This window comes from Ischnura elegans, chromosome 3 (genome assembly GCF_921293095.1).
Source record: "Ischnura elegans chromosome 3, ioIscEleg1.1, whole genome shotgun sequence".
In the NCBI taxonomy this organism is placed as follows: domain Eukaryota; kingdom Metazoa; phylum Arthropoda; class Insecta; order Odonata; family Coenagrionidae; genus Ischnura; species Ischnura elegans.
The window spans coordinates 108,873,972-108,888,605 of NC_060248.1; positions in this window are offsets into that span (position 1 = coordinate 108,873,972).

Sequence of the window (14,634 nt, forward strand, 5' to 3'; positions counted from 1 at the left end):
CTTTTTCGGACGAATCGTCATTTAAGTTGGGGGGCCAGGCTCTCCCTGCCTCCTCTCAAAAACTCCGCCCATCTTGGGTAGCCTCTTCAGTGGCGCAGCGAGGGGGGGGGGGGGGGGTTTGGGGGTTAAACCCTCCCCAGACCTCAGAGAATTACTTAAGTTTAATCCATTTTACTTAATTGGATTGATATTACTAATAGAATAGTGTAAGGCTTAATAAAATATCCCTCAGAAAGCCATAAAACTCACCATTTTGAACCATTTATCTTAAAATTCCGCAATTTATTAATCTCGCACCTACCGCTTATCCTGGTGGGTATTCCACACCCACAAACCCCCGGTATTAGTTGCACCTAACCCCCCCCCCCAGCCTTAATTCCTGGCTGCGCCCCTGAGCCTCTTGCTTGTCGGATATAAAAAAATTGTGAATGTTTGAGCAGCGCAAATATCGCGCGGAGTCGCCTCACCACCTTGACCTTGGGGAGCAATCGGAGAAGACCAGTGGACTTCGCCAAAATTGGATCGGGTCATGCATATGCATCCCAACGAGGATCTACACAGGTGGGAGGAGGTTTCTGCCTGCTCCTCCTCAAGGCTCCAATTAAAAAAAAAAGAAACTGTCGTGCGCAAAACATATAAAGCGACTTGCGTCACGGCGATCGATCGAGTCGGCCCATACGGACGCCTCCAGTGGTCCGTTAAAGTAGCGGAGAGACGTCACACGCGCACATGCTACGTACGATATCGCGCGAGAGACAGAGAGTCTTTGTCGAGCGAGGGTTTGTGGTTGTAAGGGTAATCGGGAAACAATAGTTCCCTTGTACCTACGCACATCGGCTCTCGTGAGTTCTGAGAAGATAGAAAGGGATGAGGATGAAATTCCCGCACGATCTCATTTCGACTCAGTTCCTCCATCCATTGGGCTGTTCTAACCTTGGGATGGACTAGAGGCGACTCCATCAGTTGTCAACCCATTGCAAGCTCAAGGTCGCGGTGTTGGTGGTTAGCGAAGAGAGCTCTATAACGAGTGGAGTTTTTTTTTACTTTACGACATCATTGTTTTGCCTTAAATAGGGCCACTTCAACAGAAGCAGATAATAGGCATCACTTTCTATGTTACGTGATACGATGTATGAAAAAAAAAATATCTCAAGGACGTTCGTCGAGCAATATCGTTTTAGTCTTGTGGTCGAAATGTTCGCTGTTTTCGAATTAAACTATGACAGATTTTTCCTGACAAAAATGGCAGGGCCCTTTCAACAGCAGCAGATACTAAGGATCTCCTTTTATGCGTCGTGAAACGATATGTGAAGAAAATTTCAAGGAGGTTTATTGAGCAATATCGTTTTCTTGTGGTCGAAATTTTCGTTCTTTGCGATTGAAACTATGGCAGAATTGTTTTTATTGAGCCATTCACCGGCAAAAAAACATAGAGTGAAAAGTTTTAAATTTCATACATATTATACCTAAAGTATTCAATAAGGTATAATAAAGTATTCAATTTCATACTCCATATTCCGTAATATTTCAGAGACACGAAGCCATTTGTCTAAAAAAGCGATAGAATATCTTCGGTGCCATTTTTTGAGCAGCGCAAGTAAATAAAAATTAGAAAACTAGAACACGAAATATCACAATTGCATCTTTAGATCTGTTGCTTACACACTTTGAACCACTCGAAATACATAAAAGACAACATTGCCTTTTATGATTTCGTGTGGTTTGATATTATAATGGAATGCATGGGAGATGCAGTAACTCCAGGAAGAAATATGCAGCAGACTCCATTGGCGAACTCAATACTCCCGCTTGACCGATCTTATCACTCGATCAGAACACATCATTCGATTAAAATTTTTTCTCTAACCTTCAAATATTCAGATTATACAAGCAAACTGTCGCCGATATTTTCACTTGCGTAATATATGAAATTTAGACCTCAATCTTTTCTTGGAGGTAAAATTTTCATATTTGAGATATAGGTAAATTTTGACTTAGGTTTTAACTCTACACGCCCGGGCGTGTAGAGGGCGCGCCCTGAGAATTTCATGGTGAAAATTTAAATCAAATAATAGGCCACAAGAAGAAACAAAGAAACGACGGATCAAACGGGAGCAATGCGCCATCTTAAGCCTTATCTACCTTGTAAGAAGAGGACTCATTCGCGGAAATTAATTTTGAACCAGCATCCGAATTCGATGTTAAAAGGCGAAAGTTTCTCTTGGTCTATAACAGCAGAAAATTGTCACGGTTTTAAGTCCCGAGGAAACCAATAACAGTAATTAAGATGAATGTTCCAGCGTTATTTATTTCTAACTATCCTTACCACAAATTTCGGCGCTAGGAAGTCTTATACCAATGAAATATTTATTTCTATCGTTATGATTATATCAATTATTGGGAGGGTAGCCCATAATAAAAGTACCGCAATATATCAGAGAATAATTAATGCCCCATTGGCATGCAAATGAAATATAACTCTAGAAATATTGAGATTTATCTAAGAAATAAGCCCTCGCGTTTTTCTTGAGAAAGATTTCTGCTAACCTCGAGTTCCGACTCAAACTCAGGCTCGTGAAACAGGATTCGGTTCCAAGATTTTTTTTTTAATCAGGAAGAACATGATTACTCAGACGATCGTGATCCCGTTAAAGAAGACAACTTGAGTATCAGCAAAAAACTCCACTTTTTTCACCGAACACAGAAGAGAACAAGACGCACACGGTGCGCAATGTGATACTCACTTCACAAGAGCAACGCGAAGGCTTCCGGATTCGTGAAAAAAATACAGAAAGTGAATTTTACAAAGCGGATCAAAAACACAAAGATGCGAGATATATCAGTAGGTTTAGCCACATGGAGGATAACAATCACCAAACCGCAGGCCGAAGAAGACTGTATCCAAGTAGTTTCCAAACCTAACGGACGCCTTTGTGAAACGAAAATCCGAGAAGGTTTTCGTTACAATTTCTTCCAAAGGCACCATTGGAAGGAATGTCAAAAACCACTTCCTTGTTAAGATTGCACCGCCGAAAAGATCCAAGCAGTGCCGCAAGAGGAGGAACTAGGTGGAACACAGTGACCCGGAGAGCCTTTCCCAAGGTTGGGAAGGAAATGGCAGAGTAATTACGCCTCCCGTACGGCAAAATATTCCCAGAAACTTGCGCCAAGCCACGCCGAAATTTCCTTGCCGATTTATTCGCTATTCCCAGACTTTAGGTTGTCTAAAGGGGGTTTCAAAAATTGTCATTTCAGTAATCATCGTCATGGCTAAGTCACAGCGTGGCCGATAATAGAGTTAACGGGAATGGTTTTTGTGGGATAGGAGAGAATTTTAGGGGTTTTTGCGCTTTTCATTTGGATTTGGAATGTAATCCCAGAGATTTGTAATCAAGCTATTGTTCGTAGCGGCCAGGTTTGCCTTTAATTCAATGAGGATAGGAGTAATCTTCAATAATTTTCTCATGTCTTTATTTCTGATATACCAGGGAGCCCGGCAGCGATTTTCCGAACCATTTTGTTTCACGTATTTTAGATTTTATTCAGGTGAGCTTTTGCCGCCATGAGCCAGAACAGTGACGCATAAGATAACAAATGTTTCAGCGTACTGTTGTATAGTAGAATTTTTTATTGCGGCCGAAAATAGCACACAACGCATCATTTTTTAGCATTAAGTCTGCGATTCTTTCTATGAAATGAGCCAATACAGAAATTGGGTAGCGCAATGGCGCTAGTGGCTTTCCCTCTCCGCCCACGCATAACTATTAGGGTAAAAAAACTGTTTTTCCAAATTCTTGAAGGGGCGAGGAACACAACTCGAGTTTCACCAACTCACAGAACCCTGCATAGAACTCTGTCTGGGATTCTCCAAATCGGAACGCGCTAAGCCTAACAGGCACATCACGGAAAACATTCGTAAAACGCCGTATTAAATTATACCAAAATTTAATATACAACTGCAGGATGTGGACAATAAGGCTAAATATGTTTTTTTTTAATTTATGAGTATTTATTTCTGTTCTAGATAAAGTAAGTCAAAATATATGAATCGCCCGGATAAACCGATGCCTGTCAGAGCGGCCGTGCCCTATGTATGGTTAATGCTTCGACACAAAGGTTGGTTTGGAATGGCGTGGTAGCGAGACTAAGTCGAAGGGGGTGAAATCCACATTCAGAGACGGGTGAATGGGGAGTAATTCCTTTCTTTGGGTCACCTCGCACTTCGAGACTCCGTTTCGGAGTCTCCTAAGACTCCACTCCAGAATTGAAGCCGCAAACCTTCAATCAGCAGCGCTCTACACACTTTACCACCACTTGTCCTTCCCCCAGCATACAGTTATTTATAAATTATTCAAAAATATGGCATCGGTACCCCAAAAAAATTCAAATTATGGCATTCAAAAAGTTGGAAAACGTCGAAGTTGAGATATCACAGCAATAGGGAAGTGCACTAGTGTTTCAAATGCACCAAACACATTTTTTAAATTAGAGTTCAGAATAACATAACGTCGTAAAACCACAGTTTAAATCCTAATAGTGAATACTTTATTCGAGATGACCGTCTGAAATATGGAAAAATTCAAAGGCCGCGAAAACGGGTGTCCATGTTGAATATTGGCCGTGACGTCACAAGGCAGTAGCAGAAGGCAGCTTCTACACCGTTTAGTTCTACCACTATTATTGCATAGAAAAATTACAGAATTTGAGGGTATCCGTTTTTTGCTGTCATAAAATATCATCAGAATATATATGTGGCTGCTTCTCTTTTGAGTAAACGACTTCATCATTGCGTAATATATTAATATTCATTTACGTGTCAACTTCAAGTTTGGAAAGAGTAGTACGAATAGCACATTGAATCTTTAATAAATGCATGATGGCATTTATTTTTCGCTGGGTATATTTTGACACAATGCCGTTTATCATGCCAAAACTTTTTTTGTAAGAACCGAGTCAAACTAATAAACCTATTTCAGACGTTTGCTGCAAGACTTAGGCCTCGGGTACGATACGAGCGGCGAGCGGCGGGCGGCGAGCGGCAAGCGGCGTGAGCGGCGCCGCTCTGATATCGGACCTCATTTAGTTGCGTGTAAATCTATTGAGGGTGGGTACGATATGTTGGAGCGGCGAGCGGCAGTGAGCGGCGCCGCCCAGTGCCGCTCATGGTTCCAAGTCCAGACCGATTTCTTTTCCACTGCCGCTCGCCGCTCAGTAGATTCATCCTTCAGTGTAGTTGAAAATGTCAGCGTAGATACATCAAAGTGGTGAGAATACGGCCAAGCAAAGGAAGACTGAAGTTAAACTAAGTATATACTAATAGAAGTTTTAATTAGTGAGGTGCAGTCCAGGGTATTTATGTGGAATGATCAACATTTTATTATAGTATTCTAAAGATTAAGGTTGGCTTCCATGGAGTATTACAGAAGTAATCTGGGAGCCTCCCTTTCCTTCCAACACTAACTTTTTCAATACAATGTAAACGAACACATACGAGTTAATGCCTTTGCGTTAATGCCTAACGAGTTTGCATGAATGATTTTTGTGGACCGGAACGGAACATTTACGAATGTATGAACAAAATTAGAACAGGTTTTATTTTCTGTGCATGCACTCGCACAAGTTGGGTGGTTACACGGTGCATTTTGGGGATCATTCTCGCGTTCATACATATAGACATTAACCCGTACCCGTGTTAATGTACCGTGTAAACAGGCCTTAAGGCCACTGTAACTCCCTTTCAATATAGCTAAAAATTCTATTCTCTTCCTTCCTCGTTTCCCTAACATTTTACCCTCTAACGCTGTTTTCAACTTCCCTTCCCCGCTAAGTATCCCCTCCATCCATACCTTCCGTCTCCTCCGTATCTCATCTAACAGCTTCTTCTCCTCACCCACCATGTCCAGAACTTTGTTGTTCCTCCTCCTCTCTGTCCATTTCACCCTCTCCATTCTTCTTCATACCTACATCTCGAATGCCTCTAATCTTCTCTCGTCCTCCTTCCTAAGTTTCCACGTTTATGCACCGTAAAGCGCTACACTCCAGATCAAACTCGTCACTAACCTTTTCTTTAAATTCTTACATAACGATCCTCTTAGAAACTCCTTGCTGTTCATGAACGCCTCCTTTGCTTATGCAATTCTCTTCCTAATGTCCTTACTACTGTATCAGTTTTTCTCTAACGTACTGCCTAAATATTTGAATTGATTTACCTGCTCAAGTTTTTCCCCACCTATTTTATCTTGAGTCTCACATTCCTTGCTCGCGAAGTTTTACAAAACCGCATCACCTTGGCCTTCTTGTCATTAATCTTCATCCCATACTCTTCGCACCGCTCGTCTGACGCATCCACTAGAGCCTGTAGTCCCCTCGCTGACTGGCAAATCAGCGCCTGATCATCTGCGAGCCTTACCGATTTAAACATCATTCTTCCCACTTCTTGCCACTCCAGCTTCCAACTTGTCCCAAGCTTTCCTTACCATCTCCTCAGCGTATACGTTAAAAAGCAGCGGCGATAAAGGACAACCTTGTCTCACACCTCGGCCAATGCTTTCCCACCCAGTTTTTCCGTCCGCTACCCTCACTTGTGCAGTCTGAGCCATATAAAGTTTACGAATGAGTCACCTATCCCTCCAATCTACACCCATTCTCTTGAGAATGTTCATTAACTTTATCCAGTTCACCCTATCAAATGGTCCTCTCGACGAGGAACCTCATTATTGCTATTGCATCACGAGTTGACTTCCCTTTTCTGAAACCAAACTGATCTTCGCCCAAATACTCGTTTGCCCTCGCCTCCTCAGTACCAATTTCGCTGCATACGATATTGGGCTAATAGTCCTATAATCTCTGCATCCCACAGGTTTCGTCTTTTTCAGTAGCAGAATTATAACCGTCTTCACGAAATCCTCCGCCCAACATCCCTCCTCATAGATCCTCCGTACTAGTTCGAAAAAAATTCTTACTCTCCTTCCCTAGATTCTTCAGATGCTCACTCACGATATATTGTCCATGCCCACTGCTTTCCTGGCCATCATATCACGAAGGGCTCTCTTGATTTCCGCATCGAAGATACCCGGCCAAAGATTATCCTCCTCCACTGCACTTTCCTCATCAAAAATCAATTTCTCCGGCCTGTTCCTTACTTCATACAGATCCTCCACGTATTCCCTCCATCTACTCTGTACCTCTTCGCGGTCGGTTAGCATCCTTCCATCTTTAGCCTTAATTTTGGATACGGCTTATCCTCTTTTGCTGTACTCTTATCCTCTTTTACTTCTCCATCCTTCTGAAACTTTTCCATTTTCTCACACTGTCTTTTCCACCAAGCCTCCCTTGCCCTCTTAGTTTCACGTCGTAATCGATTATTTAGTTCCATATACATTCTTTTGCCCTACTCTGTGTCCACATTCTTCCACTTCCTTCTCTCCTCCATCTCTTTTACCACTGCGTCCGTAACCCAAGGCTTCTTTATCCTTTTGCTGTCTATGTAGCCAATTGACTTCTCCGCCGCTTTGACTATTCCCGTTTTAATATTATTCCACCCTTCCTCTACAGTCTGTGTACTTCTAATCTTCCGGGTACTATTGCCCACTAGTTCCTGATATTCCTTCCTCATAGTCCCCTTCAGTGCTTCTACATTCCAAATCCTCGCCTTCCAAACTTTAATTAGTCTTTTGAATCTTATGTTGCATTTCATGAGCGCTAGGTTGTGGTCTGAATCCGCGGCAGGGAAGCTGCGGGAGTTTTTCACACCATTCCTATACCTCTGTCTTACCATGACATAGTCAATTCCCCTACATCCCCTGGACTTTTCTATTTGTACCTTTGCCCTTTATGATGAGTGCTGTTTACGAGGAAGTTAGAAATGAATGAATAAATAAATGGCGGAAGGAACCTATGTAAAATTTAAAAATAAATAATAAACTTGTAGAACCTCTGGTTATCCAATATCCTATTGAGTACACGGGGAAGAACGTGTGGTAAATGTGTAACAGATATGAGTAATCTATAAGTCAAAGTAGAACTGAGGGTATGATACGCATTTTAAAAAAGCTAGAAGTTCTCGTGGAAATACCCAGTTAAGACGTTCAAAGGGTCCGCTCCGCGGTGTCATAAAACGACCGTTTTCGCAGTAGAATCCTGGGGGTCAGGGATCGGAGAGTAAAGAAGGTATGAGTCTCAGCTGGTGTCTTTCTGGTAGGTATTTTTGTCAAAGTCCCAGGAAAACAACTCACTTTTTCGAGGTTTGAACACTTTCAATAGAAGCATGGTCTTCGATCGTATCCAAAGAAAACGAAATGAACTTCAATGATACGTGCACTTACCTCGGCTGAAAAACCTCCACTGTATTCACCATAGATCATTTGAGAATCGGTATATTGAAGCAAAACATAAAAACGGTGAATGCTGAGCATTAAAACCCATACAGTTTCAATAACCTTACCGCGTCGCGGCTAATCCAACTCCCGACGTGCAGAGACGAACCTTGCCGCGCGATCGAAAAATCAATGTAATTTCCGGCGTCGCAAACTTATTTCACAGATAACTGCAAATCACCTCAAGAAATCTTCAAAGAATACTCTCATATAAATTACTCCGCGTGACTTTGCCGTAAACCCATTTTAAACTCTACCTAAATATAAAACTTTGTCGAAAAACAGTATCCGCCATTTTGTAACTGCACGGCAAGAATTAATCCATAATATTCTTATTTCCATTTATTTATTTATTTCCATCGCCCAGAAAACAGCTCACAAGGCCTTTTACATCGGAGGGTATAACATGAAACAACAACTATCACAGGATTTTTTAGATTACGGAAAATTAAAGAAAAAATACCATGCCAACAGATTATGTGGTTTTTTTATTCCGCAAGAATCCACCGATAATTTCACAATCTACTTACTTTAGAAGATTTTCAGAGAAAATTGAAGACGGGCGATTTTATGGAAATTTTCTCACGTTTGAGCATCTCTATCTCAGTAAAGGGAGGAATCTTTGTCAAATAAAGTACAGATCCATAAATTTCAATCATTTTTGAGTATGCCTGCGAAGTTTCAAGTTTATAACTATAATAAGTCATATTGTAATTTTGCCCGGCTTTTTTCGATTTCCGCCCACTGTAGAGCGGTTAGAAAATTGCCGCTCGTATTGTAGCCACTACTGCCGCTCACGTGCCGCTCAGGTTGCCGCTCGCCGCTTGCCGCTCGCCGCCCGCCGCTCGTATCGTAACCGAGGCCTTATTCGTTGCGTATGTATTCACGCCGGCCGGAACGTTCGCCCTTCGCAACTAGAATCATGGGATGTTAGCCTTATTCAAGTCGCTGTCCAGGATGGGTTCAAGAAAATATAATCTTGGTTGGGAGAAGGAAAATTCCAACGATTTATAAATGGTATACCAAACTTTGATGTAATTATGGTTACTGAATAAGGAGGACAGGTTCAACGCTCCATAGAAATGCGAGACGTTAAGGCTAACAAGGGGAGACCGCGTACCTTGCTGCATCTTTTTCAATTAGGGCGTTAGTTAGGCTGTAATTAATTAATTTTCATGCGTTACTCTTTACAAGTTATATATATAAATCCAAAATGTCCATTTCTTACTAATGGGTCGGTTGGGGTAGTGGTAGCGTGCACGATTCATAGGATAGATCTCACCCGAAGGAACGTGGTTCAAGACTGCGTCATGGCATTACTTTTTGTTGTCTTCATTGTGATCATATGGCATCAAGTTTATCATTAATTATAATTGCAGCAATCATTGACATGAGACAATTTTTTTATCATCATTACGGCGTTTAGGTATTTTCGCAGTGTCATTACAAACGCAGAGATACTACGACTACAAGGGTTGGTGTGCGCTAAAATGTTAATTTTTTCTTTGCTTATACTGACCAACTTCCACATTAAAAATGAAAACCACTCTTGCAAGAGCACATACCATTAAAGGCTCGCGGCAAGCAACAATATGCGTACAGGCATAATTAATAAGAACACAAAGCGAATATAAAATTCCATATATCTCGAACACTTGTAATTCACATTACTCCAAAGGGAGTTTACTTACTCAGTACATACCTCAGTACCTACCAGTTTACCTCAGTAGCAGTGCTAAAAGAACCATTCTGAAATATAATTTCAACTAACAAATAGGATGAAATAAAAGTTGATAACCCTGGACCGGGCGCGCTGGCGTATAAAATACGTCAATCTTTGAAAACCAAGGATTTCGACATTGTACGTACATTCTGGGCTATAATGGTCTCGTGTATTCTTACAATGTACTTTGACTGCCTATATTGCGAGTTTTAAAAGTTCGAGGTATTGTAGCTAATTTTTTGGATCAGCAAGATGAACCCGTCACCAGTGGAGTACAAATTACGCCGCGCGACCTGCCGTGTACCTTTATATCTGTATCACCTATAAATGTACTAATTTCAACAAATAAAGATTAACTTTAACAAAAATCGTTTGTTATCATATATGCACATATCATGGGCAAAGTACGCATTTTGCCCGGTCGTGTAAAAAAACAGTCGCGCCATAATTCTTTAACCAAACTACTTTCAGTTTATAAATTACGTAGGTCTACGCGGAAGATGCTATATTTTGACTCAACACACTTTCTGATGTGACTGAGGTATCTATTAAGTAAATTATTATAATATAAATATCAATTTGATCTTACAATACCTTCAAATGATCTTCAAAACAGAATATCATCGATAGGTAAGAGTCAGGAGCAGCCTTGAACCATTTATTCCGTATAGCTTGTGCTTAAGGTACGGGAATGAATATCTTCTCCAGGCTTTTGTTTCGACGTCGAGATGAAATTTGGAACAAAAAATCATTTATAATTCTATTTTGAATTCATGTTTTCGGTACTAGACGACATTTTTAGGAAGCAAACTCCACCGATTCCCGGAAACTCTCGCCGCGCTAAAGAAGGCGACGGAATTCAGCGATACTCCACTGGTGACTACTGCCCTATGACGTCACATCTCAATCAAGATGGAGGCACTGTGTTTCAGCGCAACATGAAATTTTCCGACTTTCAAAACGTTTTAAAGTGCATACCCCAGATGCAGAAAATAAAAGTGACTATACTAATGTTTCTTTTTTAGGCTAAACTTTCAAATTCAGCAATAAAAAAAAATTAGTGCACTTCCCTATTCAGAACTAAAATTAAACGGATCGGATACAAGTATTTGAACCCGCGGAGCTTAAATCAGTTGTCTGTCTAAAATCAATTTCACTGTTGCACATCTTAATACTAGTAATGGGTCAAATCCAAAATTTGATAATCCTTCCTTTTTACATCCTAATTGGTAGTACCATTCCTTTTTAACTCAAATAAGAAACATAATATTCCTCATGTGTTTAAATCTTTATCTACCTTTTATCAGTAGATTTTTAAATATTGCTTCCACCTAATTCACTATTTGACAGGAGATTTTTCCCTTCCTGATTACTTTAATATGGCATTTTAGGGGTAAAAAGTATTACATATTTCCAATCAACTTTTCCAATAATTTACATTATACCAGTAACAAGGAAGTAGAGACCAGGCACGCCCAACAACATACTCTGCCCTTGGCGGAAGACAGAGACTAAATTGTTTGACGCAGCAGTTTACGTGTTAATTGTCAACTTCAATCCACCAGATATTAAATCCCCACTCTACCACCACTTTTCTTCCGACATCACATAATTATTTTGATGATAGGATTGATCATTGCTTGTAATCATTCAAATTACTTAGGAAGCTATGACAAAATAAAGTCGAGTGTGAAAGCTGAAAATAAGTGAGAGAGGACCAAAGCTAGTGACGAAAAAATTGATTTCGATTATAGAATTTCAATTACCAGAGGTCGAGGAAATCAAGTTCGAGCCTTACTCTTCGAGTTTTGATCTAAAAACGATTTTTCACCATCGATCTTGGCCATTTCATCAGATCTCAGCAGCGTCACTACCGGCCTATGATTACAACATCCGTTACATTTTTCTAATGCGGGTAAAGTTCGAAAGCACGCTCTCCATCATCAAGAAAACATAGCAATCAGTTGATATTTCTGAAAAATTAAGTGCAGCCGAAGTGCAGTAGTGATCCCAAAACTTTAACGTGCCTGCATTAGTAAATGTTTACTGCTAACAATTCATGCATGCATTCTAAGTAAATTTTTTGGGATTTTTTTCCTGAATATCAAATATGCATTTTGAATTATTTTCGAATGCAGAAGAAACGAGTTTTCTTACTAACTGTACTTTTTCAAAGTACCGTCAATTTTTTTCGATTGGTCGATCTTTCGCTTCATATTGCGATTTTTGTAGAAAAAGTCGAGGTTTTCACATCAATTGAAAATCGATTTTTACCGACATTTTTCCATCACCAGACCTCAAGAGGAAATAAAAACAGCTCTCACCCGGCGCGTCCAGAGCATGCAATCACTCGACCATCGTGCACTTCCGTCGAGGACTCTTCACAAACGATTTGCGGTCGCCGAAGAGCCCTTCCCTTTCGGCTGATTTCACATGTCCTCCGCTGCGGTGGCACGGCGATTGCTGGCGTCCCTTTCAGGTGTCACTCAAACGGAGGACTCTCCTCTCCACGGGACGGGCGATATCGCTTGCGTATGCGACCTTTGTCGAGAGAGAGGAAGAAATGTAATACGTGTCATTACCTGGGTAAACGGCCATTTTTCCAGCCTAACTGGCAAGGGAAGGGAAGTAGCTATTGCCTGCCGTGGATGACGGAGGAGCAGGATCGTCAAAGAAACGATATGAAGGGGGAAGACGGGAGGGATTATATTACCAGAAAACAAGGCAGCCAGGCCAATTTAGACAGGGAGACGCACGTTTATTGTCGAAGCTTGTCCTTGAAGGAGAACGTCAAAAACCAAGCAGCAATGATTCACAGCGGCTTCACTTTCGTATTTGAATTGTTCAAGAGTGGATGGCTCTCGTCATAAAGGCATATTGCAGGCATTCGATAGTATAACTTCTCATTCCCAAACGAAAACGTACGAATTATTTGAACTGTTTAACTCATATTTACATAAATTGTCTTACCTCAGTGGCAGAGAAGGGTAAGCCCTCTCCCGCCAAACTCAAGGTCTCGGGTTCGAGTCACGCCCGAATATCCTGGGCATGGATGATTTAAAATATATTTCTTCTTTGCTAAAATATTTGTTGTTCCGAAAACCTCAAAACATAATAAATATTATTAACTCCATAAATGTACACGGGGGTAGACGATATTTCACGAAGAAAAAACAAATTACTAACAAGCAAGGTAACACAAGGAAAAATGTGTTTATCGATACATAAATACTCACGAGTGCATTATATTGAAGGTCTATATTATAAATATGTCATAATGCAAAACGCATTTCAATAAATATCTAATATTCGGACAAGAATCACTTAAATTTCACAATTGTGGCAATTCCTTACATTAAACGTTAAATCGGCTTACTTCATTAAAATAAATTACTGAAAAAATGCCTGCATTTAATATATGTATAAAATAGAGAGTATAAGGAAGAAAATGTTTATACTGGATATAATTATAAAAAGGAGGAAATTGCGAACTGAACCCTTTCAGACCTGACTTCATTTTGAAAGATGAAAACCTTCTCTGATATAAATTACTGTCACAATACAAGGGTTGATCTGTAATTTTTTCCAAAATGTAATAGTTTTTATAAAAATCCAATCTTTTGATGATAAATTCCTCATGGAAGCCAGATATTGCTATTGAAACCCATAAGTTCATAGCAAATGCTTTCCCAATATAGGACGCCGGGTCTGAAAGGATAGAAAATTCAATATATTCCCTTGTCATAGTATAAACAAGTAGGAATCTGTAGAGAGTTTGTAAAATCTGGTAATAATTATACGAAATGATATAATTTTACAAAGAGTCAAAATAGTACAATGACTGGATCCGGGCCACAAACGAGGAAAGACAAAACACAAAAAACCTCCACATTGGATATTTATAAACTTTGTTAAAACATCACCATCATTGACTGGCTACGTGTATCCAAGAAGCGTAATCTGTTCATTAAGAGATGTTTCCCTGAGCTCTGTGCCTCATGCATATATTGGTAATCTCAGACGATGTAAAACTCCTGACTACTCGTATAGCATCTAGGTCCCTGTGACGTCACGTGGAGTGGCATCTCATGGGTGCCAATCTGGCCTTCTTCAAATGAGGTTTAAATTGACCATTAACATTCATCTAAACTGGGATTTCTAAAAAAAAATAATTTGTATATTCTTTGATTAAGGAAAATACCCTATTGGTATCGGAATGAGCGCCTCTTAACACGGTCATGAACGCGCTCACAGCCGAGTCAAGCCTCCATACATGATTACGCTCAGTTATTCCGGGAAAATTCGCGCGTGCCTCACTTCTAAGAACCTCTCTTTACCAGTTGCTTTCAGCGCTCGCGTTTGGTGCCAGCATATCGCATAGCGATGGAATCGAGACATCCGACACGGTGCGGCAAACGAGCGTATCCCGCACACATATACACGAACGCCGGAACTTTCCGTCTTCACTCGACCCTGTGGTCAGCCACACCCCTCTCGACATCCTCCGCTAAGGACGAGAACAACTTGCGTAAAAAT